Here is a 16,753-nt window from a genome sequence, read left to right as displayed (position 1 = left end):
ACAGTGGGACACTTACTGGTCCTGCACCATCTTCAAAAATATTTCTGTACTTTATCCCATTGTTAAAGACACTCTACCAATCCAACTGGAGGAGGATCTTTCTCTTTTAAACTGTCCCTCTACTTTACCAACATGATGTCCTTCTCCAAGAAATGGTCTCTTCTGACATATCCTAAGCTCATAAGATCAAGTCTCGCCAGCCTAAGGAGAAATCTGACGCTACTTCTTCCAAGAGACGTATTTTATTTATTTATTTTTTTTGGCAGTCCACAGTCCTTTCAATGTTTTTCACCAACATCACAATCCAAATGCATGTATTCTTCTACAGTCTTCCATATTCAATGTCCAGCCCTCATATGCATATGAGGCAATTGAAAATATTATGGTTTTGGTCAGGCACACCTTAATCCTCAAAGTAACCCCTCTGCTTTTCAACACTTTATAGAGTTCTTATGCATTATATTTGCCTGTAGTAATATGTAATGTGATCTCTTGACAGCTGCTTCAGTGAGTATTGATTGTGGATCCAAGTAAGAAGAAACACTCAAAAACTTCAATCTTTTCTCCATTCATTATAATGCTGTCTACTGCACAGTTGTGAGGATTTTGGTCTTCTTCACATTGAGTTCCAATCCATACTAAAGACTACAAACCTTTATCTTCATAAGCAAGTGTGTCAATTACTGGTCACATTCAGCAAGCAAGTTTGTGTCATCTTCATATGACAGGTTATTATTTTTGTCAAACTTTTTTTATTAAATTCTTTTACTAGGGACTCTTAGATCTCTTATCACAATCCATACATTCATCCATTGCATCATATGCTGCCATCATAATTTTCAAAGCATTCTCTTCCCACTCGAGCTCTTGATATCAGCTCCCCATTTCTTCCCCTTCCCTCCCCCACCCACCCTCCTGATCCTTGTGATAAATTACCCCTTTCTCTCCCCACCCTCCCCTAATCCTCCTGGTATGGCTACTCTCATTGTTGGCCCTGAGGGGTTTATCTATCCTGGACTCCTTGTGCTTCAGGCTCTTATTATCTGTAGCAGTGTGCATGCTCTGGTCTAATCTGATTTGTAAGGTAGAATTAAGGTCATGATAATGGGTGAAGGAAGCACTAAAAAACTAGAGGAAAGTTGTGTGTTTCATCAGTGCTATACTGCACACTGAGTGGCTCATCTCCTCCCCATGACCCTTCTATGAGGGGATGTTCAATTGTCAACAGATGGGCATTGGCTTCCCCCACCCCCCTACCATTCACATTGGGTTTCATTTTGTTCTGGGTCTTAGATGCCTGATACTTGAACCCATCGACACACCTCATGGTCACATAGGCTGGTGTGCTTCTTACATGTGTGCTTTGTTGTTTCTCAGCTAGACGACCACTTGCTTATCTTCAAGCCTTTAAGATGCCAGATGCTATATCTTTTGATAGCCAGGCACCATCAGCTTTCTTGACTACATTTGCATATGCACCCATTTTGTCTTCAGCTATTGCCTTGGGTAGGTGAGCATCACAGAATGCTCGATTTTTAGAACAAAGTGTCCTTATACTGAGGGAGTACTTGCGTCGAGGCCCAATGTCCATCTGCAACCTTAATTCTTAACATATAGATATAAATACATAATTCTATTCCCCTTTCAGATATACAAATATATTTACATATGTACATGCCTGTATTTAGACCTCTATAATGTCCTTTGCTTCCTGGTTCTTTGCTCTATTTCCTTTTACTTTCCTATTGTCCCACCATCATGTTTGGCCTTCATTCGGGTTTAGTAATTCCTCGCTGCTATATTGCCCTTGATTAAGTCCCACTAGGCATCCTACACCCTTCTCTCCACTGATTTTGTCTCTGGGTTGGTTGACACCACCCCCACCCCTACCCCCACCCTGTTCCTTTATCCCACCTCCCCTTCTCCCTTATTCCCACCAGGATCATTGGTTCCATTCTTTTCATCTCAGAATTGCTTATCCCGCCTATCTTATCTAGATAGACATGCAGATATATTAGTAAGCACAAAAACCAGGCAAAGCCAAACAAAATAACAAAGAAAGTCAACATCAACAAAACAGCAACAACAAAAAGAAAGCCACTGACAAAAAATGGAAAAGCCTAAAAATAGTTGAAGGTCTGTTTGTTAGCCTTTACGAGTGTTTTCCCATGGAGTTTGATAGGGTGCCACACTCTGTCTCCAAAGTCTATGTTTGGTGTTTCCTGGGATTTCATTACTTTGCTCCACTTGCTGCTGTTGCATGCCCTTAGTGTTTCGCCCCAATGTGATAGGGTCAGATTGTGCACAATTTCCACACTGTGTCTGTCTCCAGTGTTGTCCCCTGTGGTTTAGTGACAGACATCATGTCTCCTGGTGGGGCCAGCCAGCCCTATTTTCCTCTCTGTGCACTGTCAGCTCCAAGCAGGAATATTGTTCTCTGGGCTTGGTGGCTCAGGATTTCCTTCCCTCCCTCTCCATCCCTTTTAGTTTCTCCTGTGTGCTTTAATCAGATGTACCCCTTTCCCCAAGCTGTAGCCCCAGTACTGTCCTCTGAAGTGCATTCTTTGGGGGGAGGGATTGTTCACATTGTTGGGATTTGGGCCAGCCCCACAAACCTCTCTATCAGTTCCCTGCTACATGCTGGTATGTTATATTCCCATCTTGGCACATCTGGTTGGAGCCTGGTTTCTCTCTCCCTCTCTTGTGGAGATATAAGCAATACCTTCCATTTGGGCTAGTTAGTGCCCTGCTCCCTCCCCTACTCATGTCTTTTTTTCTTCTTCCTCTTTCTTTCACCCTCCTATTTAGTTGGCTGACTTATGTATCCCTGGAATGGGTTTGGCCCCTGCCATAGTAGTTGGACTTCACCCCAGGAATGTATGTAATAGTAGCTTTGCCCCATTTTTTTATGCTTACCTCAATAGATTCATGTTGTACTTGTCCTTTTGTGCTTGGCTTACTTCACTTAGCATGATTTCCTCCAGGTCTTCCCATGCAGCGATGTGCTTCATACGTTCACCGCTGCTTTGAGGGATGTGTAGTACTTACTAAATTCTATGTATATACCATAGTTTTTGATTCATTCATCTATTGATGGAAATATGGGTTGTTTCCAACTCCTTGCAATTGTGAACTGTGCCGCCATGAACACTGGAGCACAGATATGTGGCCGTGGTTTGTTTCTTGCATTTTCTGTGTATATGCCCAGTAGGGGATTGCTGGGCCATATGATAGCTCAATTTCCTTCTGTTTTAGATATTGACAAATTGATTTCCATGATGCCTGTACATACCTACAGGTCCACCAGCAGTGGATAAGAGTTCCTATCTCACCACAGCCCCTTCAACACTTGTTACATTCTGATTTTTTTAATTGGGATATCTTTGAGGGTGTTAGGTGGTATCTCATAGTTGTTTTAATTTGCATTTCTCTTATGGTTAATGATTGGGAAAATTTTCTCATATGTTTATTGGCCATTCAGATTTTTTCCCCTGTGAAACTTCTGTTCAGGTCTTTTGCCCATCTCTTTTGTGGGCAGTTAGTTTCCTTTTTCTTATTGTAAGCTTGCAAAGTGTTATAGATTTAATAACAAGGCCTTTGTGTGATGTGTCATTGCTAAAGATGTTTTTCCAGCCTGTGGGCTCTCTTATTACTCTCGGTGAATTCTTTCAATGTACACAGGTGATTTATCTTCAATATATTCCACTTGTCAATTTGTGACTCCTCTGTATTTGTATCCTTCCCTATTTCTGAGAGCCTATGTATTCCCTGTGCCAAGGTTCTTAGGATTGTCCCAATTCCCTCATTAATGGCCCTAATTGTTTGGGGGTTTACCTTGAGGTCTGTGATCCACCTTGAGTTTATTCTTGTGCATGGAGTGACATAAGGGTCTAGCTTAATTTTCTGCAGGTAGATATCCATTTTTACCAGCACCACTTATTGAAGAGGGCATCCGCTTCCCATTTGGTATTTTTTGGGCCCTTATCAAAAATCAGTTTTCTTCATGCTGATGTTTTTATTTCTGGGTTTTCAGCTCTTTTCCCTTCATTTAAATATCTGTCGTTATACCAGTATCTCACTGTTTTGACCACTGTGGCTGTATAATATGTGCTGAAGTCATGTAGAGCTAGCCCTCTCACTTTGTCCTTCTTCTTGAGGAGTTCTCTGCTAATTCTGGGTTTCTTCCCTCCCCATATGAAGTTAATGACCAGTTTTTCCAATTCTTTGGAGAAGGATGATGGTATTCACATCTGGATAGCATTAAACATATATAGTGCCTTGGACAGAACTGACATCGTTACTATATTTAGTCTTGCAATCCATGAGCATGGAATATGCTTGCATTTGTTAAGGTCATTCTTGGTTTCTTGTAATAGTGTTCTGTAGTTTTTCTTGTAGAGATCTTTTGATTTTTTTAGTCAGGTATATCCCTAGATATTTCTTTTTGTGCTTGGCTATAATAAAGGGTACTACCTTTTTAATCACCTGTTCTGTGATCTTGTGTGATGTGTATAGTAGACCAATAGACTTCTGTTTGTTGATCTTGTATCCTGCCACTCTGCCATATTCCTCTATAACTTCCAACACTCCACTTGTGGAGTTCTGGAGCTTTTCGATATATAAAATCAGATCATCTTCAAATAAGAATATTTTCCCCTCTTCCTTCCCCAGATGAATACCTTTGTTGTCTTCTCTTTGTCTTATGTTGTTAGCTAGGACCTCCAGTACGATGTTAAATAGGAGTGGGGACAAACAGCATCCCTGTCTGGTCCCCTTTTTCAGTGGAATTGTTTTTGTGGTTTCTCCTTTGATTACCATATTGGCTGTGAGTGTCTTAAATAGGAATGGGTGTTGAATGTTGTCAAATGCTTTTCTGCATCTATAGATAGTATCATGTGGTTCTTATAATTTTTCACAACAGGTTATTATTAATAAGCCTTGCTCCAATCCTGATGTCACATTCTTCTTCATATAACCCAGATAATTTACTGAACACATAAATTGAGTAAGTATGGCAAAAGAATACAACCCTCTTCTACAATTTTCCTAATTGTAAAACATGCAGCATTCTTGGTCTATTGGAAAAACTGCTTCTTGAGTCATGTATAAATTCAACATAAGCACAATGAAGTGTTCTGGAATTCCCATTCTTATCAAGACTATCCATCGTTTGGTATAATCCACACAGTCGAATGCCTTGGCATAGACAAGAAAACATTTGATGATATTCATAAGATTTTCGGTGGCTACTTCCGTCAAAGTGGACTGGTGATTCCTTTGTTGCAGTCTGTTCTTGATATGAAAGCTCCACTCAAAAGCCTGTTTACTTTGTGTGACTCTGCTAACATTTGAAATACCAGTGGCATATCTCACATCACACACAAGCCATCAGAGTACAGCAGACAGACATACAAGTGGTGGAGAATAGTTCTAGAGAAACAAAATAAAATATGACATTTCTAAATTGATTTTCAAGTCTGATGAGTTTTAAAAGAACTAATAATGTTGTCTTCATTAGAACTTATAACCCAACCTCCATTACTAAAAAGGATACTTCTAATCCATGGAGTTAGGTGGCAATGGGAAGCAAGGCTCTCAGTGACTACATGTTTGAAAATTTTTAGTAAATTTTTTTCTGGATGTAAAGCACAGGGAAATATATTGGTTAATCCTAGATCCTAGATAATGTGGAAAAGGAAAGAAATGAGCTCAGTGTTTGTAGTCACAGCTCATATCTGATAATAGATGTTAATATGTCTACATGTGCTCAGATAAAAAGCCTGCTTTTATTTATTTATTTGCTTATTTGCATGTAACAGAATTGATACTGCTGGAAAATCAGTTCAGAGCCTTATCAGAATAGTGGCTGTTTTAAAATACTAACTTAATTAGCAATATTAAATGGTGTCTGATGTTAAAGTGAGGGCATTTATTGGGAAGAAATCGGATCCTGAAATTTGAGATGGAAACACATGGGCAGTCATCAGAACATTGGGACATTGGTCTCATAAATGCCATGAAATCACTCTACACAACAGCAATGCCACTTCTTTATGAAAAGATTATTCCAGCTTTGCCTGCAAACCCATTATCAGTAAAACGTTCATCCCTTTCACCTAGATATGATGGGACAAATATGACTGACAACCTCAAGGTTGACAGGCAATTCCAACCCACTAGGGCTCTGTGGAAGAAAGATGAGGCAGTCTACTCTCTTAAAGAATTAAAGCCCTAAAAACCTTCTCTAGGGTCCTTATGAGTCAGAATCAATGCATGTCAGTTGATTTTTGAGGGAAGGGGTCTGCCTTCTGATATGGAACCTTGGAAATTATCTGTAGCATCAGGTGAGGCACGTTTCTTAGAAAACATTGCTGATTTTTTTTTCCAGGAAACATCCCCTGATTTGTTATTACCTCAAGACTAACTAACTAACTAACTATAGTTCTAGTTACTAGCAAGCACAAAAAGGTGAAATAAAAATTGTAATCCAGGATAAGGTGCACTACACTCCAAAAGAATTGCTTGGGCTTTTCTCATATATAAATGGAAACCTGGAGAATCCGTGTGGTTGTGTAAGATACTGGTGTAAAAGACTTGAAGGGTGCATGGTTTACTACAACAGTGAGGAATGCATTCATGAAGAATGCCCTGACACCTTAAAAAATGGTGTGATGACAATTTTAAGTAATAACTAATTCAAGAGACTCCTCCTTACTAGGAACAGCTATAGCAGTGCAGTTGGGTAGGTGCTGTACAATATACTCTCAGGAGGACAAGACAGAGAATGTGACTGTGTTCCCAGAGAAAGGAGAGTCTTCATCAGGAGACTGAGATTGACTCAGTTCTCAACCTCCATATCAGAAACTGTTCTCTGCCAAAAATCTTTATTTAGCCTGCATGGCAGGAATTGAGAAAGACCACTCCTCTAGCATCTGTTATGCTAAATAATTTTCTATGGATTTTAAGTGTGAAAAATGAGCACTTGCAATTATTTTAAATTTTTTTGTTAAAAAAATAATTTGTTGTGCCTATCTTAATATTGCTTTGTTCATGCATCCTTGACATTTTAATTTCTTTCATTTTGAAACATTAATTGAGACTTCATTTATGGGTCTCTGAGAGAGGATTGGGAGCAAATAACTAATAAAAAAAGAACAATACAATCATCCTTTATACTTTTGTTTCCTTGTTCTCATTTTTTTTTACCTTGATATGTAAACACTTTCCTTGACCTTTATTTTTGTGCTCAGTTCCTGCATGCCAGTGGTAATTTATACTTCAAGACACATTTCCCCATCTTCCTGGAAAAGAACCAAAATTATATTAGATGGAATTGTCTCCTCCATTGGGATTGGGAGGCCAAGGAGAGGAAACTCTTAAGCATTGCAGCATCTCCTGTGAGAGTGCTTAGGATTTGAGTGTGTCACGTTGCAAATTTCGCCTAATGGCAAACTATTGAGATGGCATATGGCCACAACATATGCTTGGTTGCAGCTTGACCTCATACTGAAGGGCCAGTGCTGAGATGAGAAATAGCAACAATCCTTTGTAAAGTAGGTAAGTTGTTGTTTTTTTTATAAAGTAGGTAAGTTGACTAAAATTGCATCCACTTACTCAAAGTAGATGATCACACATATTTAACATGCATGATGCTTTAACAAAGCACTTTAAGTCTTTTACAAAGTTAACTAAGATAATGGGTGGTCATGAAACAATACTAAGTACCATATTCAATTATGTTTATAATTTAATTCACACACATATTCACAATATAATTTCTCCAAAAACAATGGAACTTATCTTCTCAAGCAACTTTGTTCCCTTTTAGTCACTTTATCTAACTTATATCTAACTTATCTTCTGAAGCAAGTTTGTTCCCTTTTAATGATTTTTACTATATCTAATGCAGGTTAATAAAATTATAACTAAATATTTCACAGATAATACAGAGACAGAACTAATTTATTTGTTGTTATTTTCTTGGGGACATTGAAACTGTGCAGCAGAAGTAAACACTACCAGATTCTGTCCCATCCTCAACACGCTTGCTGTGTTTGAGCCCATGGTTGCACCCCCTTTGACAATTCATCTTCCAGAGGGATTTGCTCTTATTTATTGAGCCCTCTACTTTACCAAGCATGAGAGTTTCATGCAGACAATTGGTCCAAAGAATATGAAACAAAGTCTCACCACCCTTTCTTTTAAGGTCCCTTCTGGTCGGCCTTCTCCCAACACATTTTCTTTCATTCTTCTGGAACTCCTTGGTATATTTAATATTTCTGCCAACATCATTTTTCAAAGGCATCAATTTGTCTTTGATGTTTCTTACTCATTGTTCAGCTTTCTAATGCATATGAAGTAATTGAAAATACCCTGGCCCTGATGAGGTGTCCTTTAGTTTTTGTAATGACTTTTTGCTTTTGTAATATTTTAAAGAGATTTTTTTTGCAGTACATTTGTCCATGTAATATATTGTTTGATTTCCTGGACCCTGTTTCTGTGGGTGTTGATTGCAGATGCAATAAAATGAAACCTTTCCAATGGAAATCTTTTAAAAATTTAAAACAATTAAAACACCATTGGTCAATCTAGGTATTTACAGGTCAGGAAAACACAGATTTAGTAAATTAATAGATTTATATAAGGAGAAGTTTTAATTACTGGTTAATTTAGAGTAACTGATGGTAATTACTTCATTATGGATAAGAGAAATCCCACAGTTACAATTTTGTGATTTCTATTTGAGGGAACTGGGATTTATAAAATGTAAGTATCTTTCAAAAGACTAGGAGCCCGGGTTGTGTTGTGTTTACACATTAGGCTGCTAACCACAGGTGAACAGTTCAAAACCACCAGCTGGTTTGTGGAAGAAAGATAGAATTTTCTACTCACGTAAAGAATTTGTTTTCCCAAACTCAGAGTTTCCTGTTCTATAGGATTGCTATGAGTTGGCCACGACTAGAGTGGCTTGTTTTTATCATTTCAGAAGATAATATAGACAGTCAAAACTGATGTATAGATATAGTTGGAGGCCGACTATAGCTAATCACCACACAAAAAGTCCTCACTGCAACTAACTGCACTTACATCTGCTTCTTAGAATCACAGGAAAGCACAGAGAATCGAGAGCTTGTCTCTAAGATGATGTACTATAATCCAGGACATTCTATATGTATGGCCAGTTAGATAATGGCCCATTTGCTTGAAGTCAATATACCTGAAAATTTGAGATAAATATTGCCTGTGATAATACATATTTCATAGAAACTGTATACTTAAGTGATTACTACTGGTTTCAGGAAGCTATCTACATATTATTAATAAAAATAATCAGAGAAAGGAAAAATAAAATATAACAGTGTTATGATAGCCTTAAGTATACTAGATGGAACCTGTTGTACTATAAATTGAAACCATTGCCATAATTATTGAAATCACTAAATCTTTCATATGGAGAAGATGACATTGACAAAGAAAGCATTCTGAGACTGTTCAATGATATATGTTGACATATAGTATTCATAGATTGTTAAACAGAGAAGACAAGAAATAATGATCGAACAGACAGTGAAATATGTCTTACAGGCCTGTCAATTCCAGTTCTAGGTACAGACAGAAATGAGGCGAACCGAACGCATTCATATCAATATCTGCTAAGAAGCAGCTACAAGTTCATCCACCTTGGTTTAGCAGCATACCTCACTGCCAAATGCAGTTGACATTCTGAGATGGAAATGATTTTGAGAGGATTCAAAGACTGTCTTCTTAATCCAAGAAGAGATATAAGAGGTATCAGGAAAACAAGTACACCACAGGTACAGAAGAAACAACACATTTTAAAAATATTTTTAAGAAGACATTTTTTCCTTTTATTCAAAACTATTTTAATAGGAACTAATAGAGTTAGTTCCTATTAAATGTCATCCCCAAATTCAAGCACATCAAGTAGTATTGCACATTTGCTACCACAACCAGTTGCAAAACATTCTCTTCCTTCTTGAACTCCTTGATACCAGCTCCTCTTTATCCCCCTCAATTCTCCTCCCTCAGTCCCTCCCTGCCCCCACCTGAATCCTTATTTTTATCCCATTTAATCCCTAGTCTTCTTATCAGTGAGACCTTGAACTCTAAGCCTCACACATTAATACAGAGACAAAATAGGTAGTGTAAAATAACCTCCGTGTTTACTTAACATCTAAGATTACATAATAAACCTATTGTCGTTGAGTAGATTCCCACAAATAACAACCCTATAGAAGAGAGTAGAAGTATTCCATAGGGTCTCCAAAACTGTAAGTCTTTATAGAAGCAGACTGCCATGTCATTGCCCTTTCAGGTAGCAGCTCAGCATTTAACCACTAACACTAATGAGGTTATTTCAAGATCACATATTATAGCATGTGTAAAACATTGAGAGAGTCCCAGAAACAAAGTTCCCATTAATAAACCCCCAGCATTTTTATAAGCTGCAGGTAATTCTTGACTTGCCACAAGGTTTCTTTCTATTGATTCTGTCATACATTTATTTTGGCATACCAATAAGTCAAATACTTCTTTTAAAATATATGTTTCATTTTTAATATCAGTGTCTTTAGGTGAGAGGGATTCACCTAAGGCTTAATACATGTGGGGATGCTGCAAATGGATTATGGACTTTGTTTTAGTCTAGGTAGACCAGAGAAACAAATTGATAGACACTCATAGGTGTAAAAGACAGAGCTTTATATACAAGAGCAATTGAATATTGAGAAAGCATCCCTACCCAGTCCAGATCCAGTCCTTAAGTCTGTTATTAGCCCATGTGTCCCATACCAATATATAAGCTCCCCTTCAGACACATGAAACACATGCAATGATGCCGAATGCAGGAAGATCACAGGCCAGTAGGTGGAAAGTCTTGTGGATTCAGTGGTGGTAGAGGCATCTCAGCTCTCTCCGGGGCCTCCACATGGTTCCTTCAGCTCTGAGGGTCTGGCTGCCATCAGCCTGTCTCCATGGGGTCCACATGGTTACTCCAGCCCAGGGCACTAGCGTAGTTCCATGTGTCTTGCCAGTATAACATCTCTCAATGAGTGAGCAGAGAGAGATAGTGTCTCCCACCTCCAAGGAGGAAATACAGGAGTTCCCAGAATTCTCAGGAGAAGCCCACACAGAAGCTTCATTGGCTATACAATGATTGACAGGCTATGCTCCAACCCTTCTTTCTTAATCCTCAAATTGACACCAGATTTTGCAACTACCACAGGCTTCCACTGTCATTCATAGCCTTTTGCAAATCAGTGTTCAGAATATAAGTTCTTACACTAGTCCTGTCTTTGGATTTTGATTTTGTTATTTACAATCATTGGACAACTCACACTGGTGTGCTTCTTCCATTGCGACTTAGTTGAAGCCTCACTTAGATGGCCGCTTGTAAGACTAGCCTTTTTTTTTTTGAGAGAGAGTGAGTGAGTGAGTGAGTGAATGAGAGTGTGAGTGAGTGAGAGAGTGAGTGAGTGAGTGAGTGAGTGAGTGAGTGAGTGAGTGAATGAAAGAGAGTCAAGACTAGCCTTTAAGGTCCCAGATGATACTTATACTGATCAGATAGTCCCACATGGCTTCTTCACCACACTGAGCTATCACACCCACGTCTTTAGTGATCTCTTCATGAAGGAAACTATCCAATAGGGCCATGCCATATAAACTCGTTCTTAGATTGGAGCTAAACGTAAGTATGAACCCTCTATCCTTTAATAGATCTGTGGTTTATATATGCATCTAGTTTACTTTAAAGACACCATTATGATTTTATCATAGAGAACAGTATCTCCCTGGGGCATAAGGTGATTTTATTGATAGTATAATTAATTTAGTTAATGGTGTAGTATTTAAAACCAATAAAAATATACATGTAGAGGCAAACTTTTTCAGAAAAAAATAAGTTATAGATGTCTAGGCTAGCTTTTCAGACCACAATACATGAACTGCACTCAATGAATTGTTATATGAATGAGATGTGTGATTGCTACTTGGGGTTAGTGATAGAGCAAAACTTTCAATAACACACATTCACAGAGATGAATGCAATCTGATAGAAGCAAAATGTCAGGCATTTTCTTTTGTCATGCTGAGTTACTAACTGAAAGGTCAAGAGTTCAAATCTAGTTCAAATCAAACTAGCCTCTATGCAGAGGAAAAAAATCTGGCAAACTGACCCTCTAAAACAGTGGTTCTCAATCTTCCTAATACTGAGACCCTTTAATACAGTTCCTCGTGTTATGGTGACCCTTAACCACAAAATTATTTTGCCACTTTTATGAATTGGGCGACCCCTGTGAAAGGGTCATTTGACCCCCAAAGGGGTCTCGACCTATAGGTTGAGAACAGCTGCTCTAAAGAGTTCAGTCTAGGACACCCTATAAACCAAAAACCAAAGCCACTGCCATCGAGGGGCTACCGGCTCATAGCAACCCTGCAGGACAGGGTAGGTCTTCCCCTTGTGTTCCTGAGAGTCAACTGTTCATGGGAGTAGAAAGCCCTGTCTGTCCCACAGAGAAGCTGGTGGTTTCAACCGCTGACCTTGCAGATCACAGTCCAACTGGTACACACTATTCAAGCAGGGCTCCCCAAGGACCCCCGAGAGGCAGTTTAATTCTGTCCCACAGGGGTGCGATGAGTAAGAATCAACAGGGTGGTGCAGAACACCTATTTTGGGGTGCCTCAGAAGTGGAGTGACATTGGAAAGCTTGTTGGTGTCAGAATTGGTATGAAAATTGTAGGGTGGAAGCATGCCTAGTCACCGCCTTGTGGTAAACAGACTTTGGAGCCAGAGCAGGTTAGATGGAGTCCCTTGGCTGTTTTTTTTTTTTTGGCTGATTTGACATTTCACTATTTTTTCTACCTAAAAGCTGAAATATTTTTGGAGATTAAATAACATTGAACATCTCTATGTGCAACTATAGAAGGTCAGAGTGTTTACAATAAATGGATAATAGATATAAAATCTAAAACGTTACTTTTATAATTTGTAAGGGTAGCATGCTCCCTCTCTCTGTGTATTTTGACAGGTGAGTTAAAGAAGAAGAAGAAGAAGAAGAAGAAAGAGGAGGAGGAGGAGGAGGAGGAGAAGGAGAAAAGAAAACAGAATGATGTATTCATAAGAAAGAAAAGCACTTCGGGGGATAAAAAAACAAAGGTTGCTGAAAGCTAGGAGGCACCTGAGGATAGACTTGTATGACTTTTATGGAGTCTGTTTCTTTGGTTTGGATGATGCCAAAAATGTGCAACTTTTTTCACAGACTGTCTATGACATGAGGTAAATAGATACTGCTTACATAAGCACAGTGAAGAAATGAAGAAAAGCCATAGGCTTCTAAAATCAAAGTGTTCCCTTCCTCAAATATAAGGCCTTTGGTGAAGGCAGCATTATTTGTTTTCTGAGGTTAAATGACTCAGATGGTTAGCAAATCTAAGTTCTCTGGAGGCAGCTACTTTTTCGAAGAATTCAACCATAAGGCAAAAGGATCCTACCTCAAGAATCCATGACAATAGCTCCCTTTTTCTTTAGATTTTTAAAAATACTTTTCTATAAATGCCAGAAAGTGTAAGCATTCACTATATTTCAGGTGTCTCCTTGAGGAAACTTCTCTTCACCTGACTAATGTCAATATTTGACACTGATCCACAGTGATATGGAAAATCAATATCACATTAACTGCATCCATAAATAAGCGATTGTTTATTTAAAAAGCATACTTATAGCTTGTGTGATGAATTAATCGTTACTTTTCTAATTATAGTATAGCAGTGAATAAAGATAGTAAGGTCTCACAGCTATAACATTGACATTTACAGGCTAGAATTCCTCAATCAATATATTGAAATCTTCTTTAACTTTCTGTCTAATATCTGTTAAGAATTTAATGACCTTTTAAAGAGTTTTCCAATATTTAAATCTCTCTAAATAGGAATTCCTAAAGATGATTAATTTCAAGATCATCAAGATTATTCAGATTACTTAATCATTTCCAAGTTCTTGGTAATAGAGAATACCTATGTCCTCTTTATTTAAATAAAAATATGGCAGAAATATAAAGTTTCTTTCAGAAATGTTAAGATGCAATACTATCAAAATTCCATTAGGTTGTGTAAGTGGTCACTTTTGCACCAAAAATAGATAAACGTTATCCCACTTCTGCATATGAGACCTGCTTTAAGTCTTTTGTTTACAATATAAAACAGTAAAAGTCAAATTGGAATTGAATAGATAAATACATAAATGCACTGAGTAGTATCTGAATATCAAAATTAGTTGTAGGATAGAGATTTTTTTCCTAACAAAAGGTTATATTTCAAATTTGTTTCAGTAAAAGAGATAACCAAGCAATTTTGAGCTTGTCAAAAGTCAGTCTAAACCTAGACACACAAAAAAAATGGTTTCAATTCTAGTTAAGGCTTCTGAGGACAGTAGAGTGATAATAAGTTGACTACTCACATTTGATTTGGAGAGTTTATCAAATTATTAAAACAAAAAAGCAACAACAACAGCACTATCTCTATTTGAAGCACCATAAGGATGCAGAAAGCAGAAAGAAAGCTACCTATTTCCGGGTGCATCTCTCATAGCCTGCAATCAATGCCAATATAGATGCTATGCTGAGGCCAAATGTAATAACTGTAGAAGCTAAATTGAAATGCCTAAAGACAGCATCTAAATATAACCCAAGGTACTTCTTTGCCCCAATAATTCTCAGTACAAAAATACTTTACTATTGTGATATGAAATGAAACAGGGAAAAATCACATTTAGGAAGCACATGATTTTTATGTAAAGGAAGCATGTTCCTGCTTGAGAGAATGGAGGGAAGATGGCTGTCTTGTGTTATTGAGCTTGTCTCTTTGAACAGGCTGTAATTCCAAAGTATTTACAATGCATCCAGGAGAACTAGCATAACCTAATAAAATAATATCCTCTATATCAAATCCATGTCTCATGCCAAATTGAAGTCTAAGTAGATGTAAACCTACTACAGCTATTCAAGTGTCAGGAACCTTCACGTCAACTTTCTTTTTAATCTGTCCTGGTTCTTTCTGTCATGTAAACATGCATTTTTATATACTTTTAGACCATTAACTTTTTTTTTAGAAAAATGGGTATATATATATATAATTTAGTCACCCAGTTAAGCAAAAACACTTTTAAAAGGATAGGGAGTGTTACAATAAGTAGAAATGATTGAAAGTACGAGTGGTTAAGAATTATATCATGTTCTTTGCTTTTTATTTTGCATTAACATTCAGAAAAATATTTTATGATATTTTACATTAAACAATATGCTTCCACTTTAATACATCAAACGGTTTATCACACCCATGTGCAAAGTATGCTAAGATGGCCAATTTAAGGTAAATATATTGAGAAATACTGTCTATTCATTATATAATTACAGATGTAGTCCAAAGTAGAATTTAAGGATTTATTTGCAGGCTCTACAAGTTAATGGTAAAATATTTTAATGGTGATAATAATAAGTATACACTTAATAAACTGGATTATCTAAAATGTATAGGCTGATGTGTAGGGTTTGAATCTATTATTTTTATTTCTCTAGGCATGAGTTTTCTAATCGGAGAAAAAGAAGGATCACATTAGCTAAATCATGGAATTATTGTGAAAAACAAATGAAATAGTACATTTAAAGACAAGAGAACAGTACCTAGAATAGAGGAAGTTCTATATTTATGATAGGCATATTGACTAGTTTAATACTCATATTACTAATTACCATTCTCACCACCATCTAAACCACCACCATCATCATCATTATTGCTAACTACAGCAGGTCAGTTTACTACAGCATTTTCTTCTTGACACCAATAGTTCCACTTGAGTTGTCACAGCCTGAAGGGGACGCAACAGAAAGCAAACGGAATAGACAAGTCATGCTTTCCTCGGAGCCCAGTGGAGACTTCTTGGTAATTCAAAGAGATTATTATGAGAATGTTGACTCATCCTTTGGCACATGACAGTACTAAAGAGCTACCCCTAATTTGCAAGATTTAAAATATTAAGCATACGAAATGCATGTTCATTCTTTTGTGCACATGTATTTGAATATTATCAATATTTAAAAAGTGGCATTTAATTCTGAAAATTCTATGAGAAATACTTCATTTTTAAAGCAAATCTCAAAACCAAAATCGCAGTCAACAAGTCCCTTCTGACTCAGAATGGCCCTATAGCATAGACAAAGACTGTCCCTAGATTTTCAAAGGCTATACATTGTATCAGAGCAGAAAACCTCATCTTTATCCCTCAGAGAAGTTGTTAGGATCTAACTGCTGACATTGAGAGCGGGCAGGGGAGATATGCATCGCTTAAGTTTAAGAAATATTTCAATAATATGAGACAGTTTATTTTGAGAAAAGGAGATTCTGTCCCTTGCCTTGTACGCTAAGAGTGAAAGAATATGAAAAAATAAATCATTATTTACATATATATATAATATTTTCCTCCTCCACTAGTCTACCAGTTTGCTGTACTGTGGTGGCTTGTGTGTTGCTGCGATTCAGGAAGCTATGTCACTGGTATTTCAAAAGCCAGCAGGACACCCAAAGTGAACAGGTTTCAGCAGAGCTTCAAGACTAAAAACAGACTGGTAGTTAGACAGTTTTATGCCAACTTGATAAAAGAATGAAGGGGTGGAATCTAGCCTGTCAATCAGGTCACAGCCTGAATGATCCCTCCTGGTGGGCATGGCCTTCCCATGAGAAG

Source organism: Echinops telfairi, unplaced genomic scaffold, assembly GCF_000313985.2.
Source record: "Echinops telfairi isolate 266 unplaced genomic scaffold, ASM31398v2 ScPeMD7_7469;HRSCAF=8507_1, whole genome shotgun sequence".
Taxonomy (NCBI): Eukaryota; Metazoa; Chordata; class Mammalia; order Afrosoricida; family Tenrecidae; genus Echinops; species Echinops telfairi.
The sequence above is the reverse complement of the archived record's forward strand: the minus strand, read 5'-3'. Positions refer to the sequence as shown.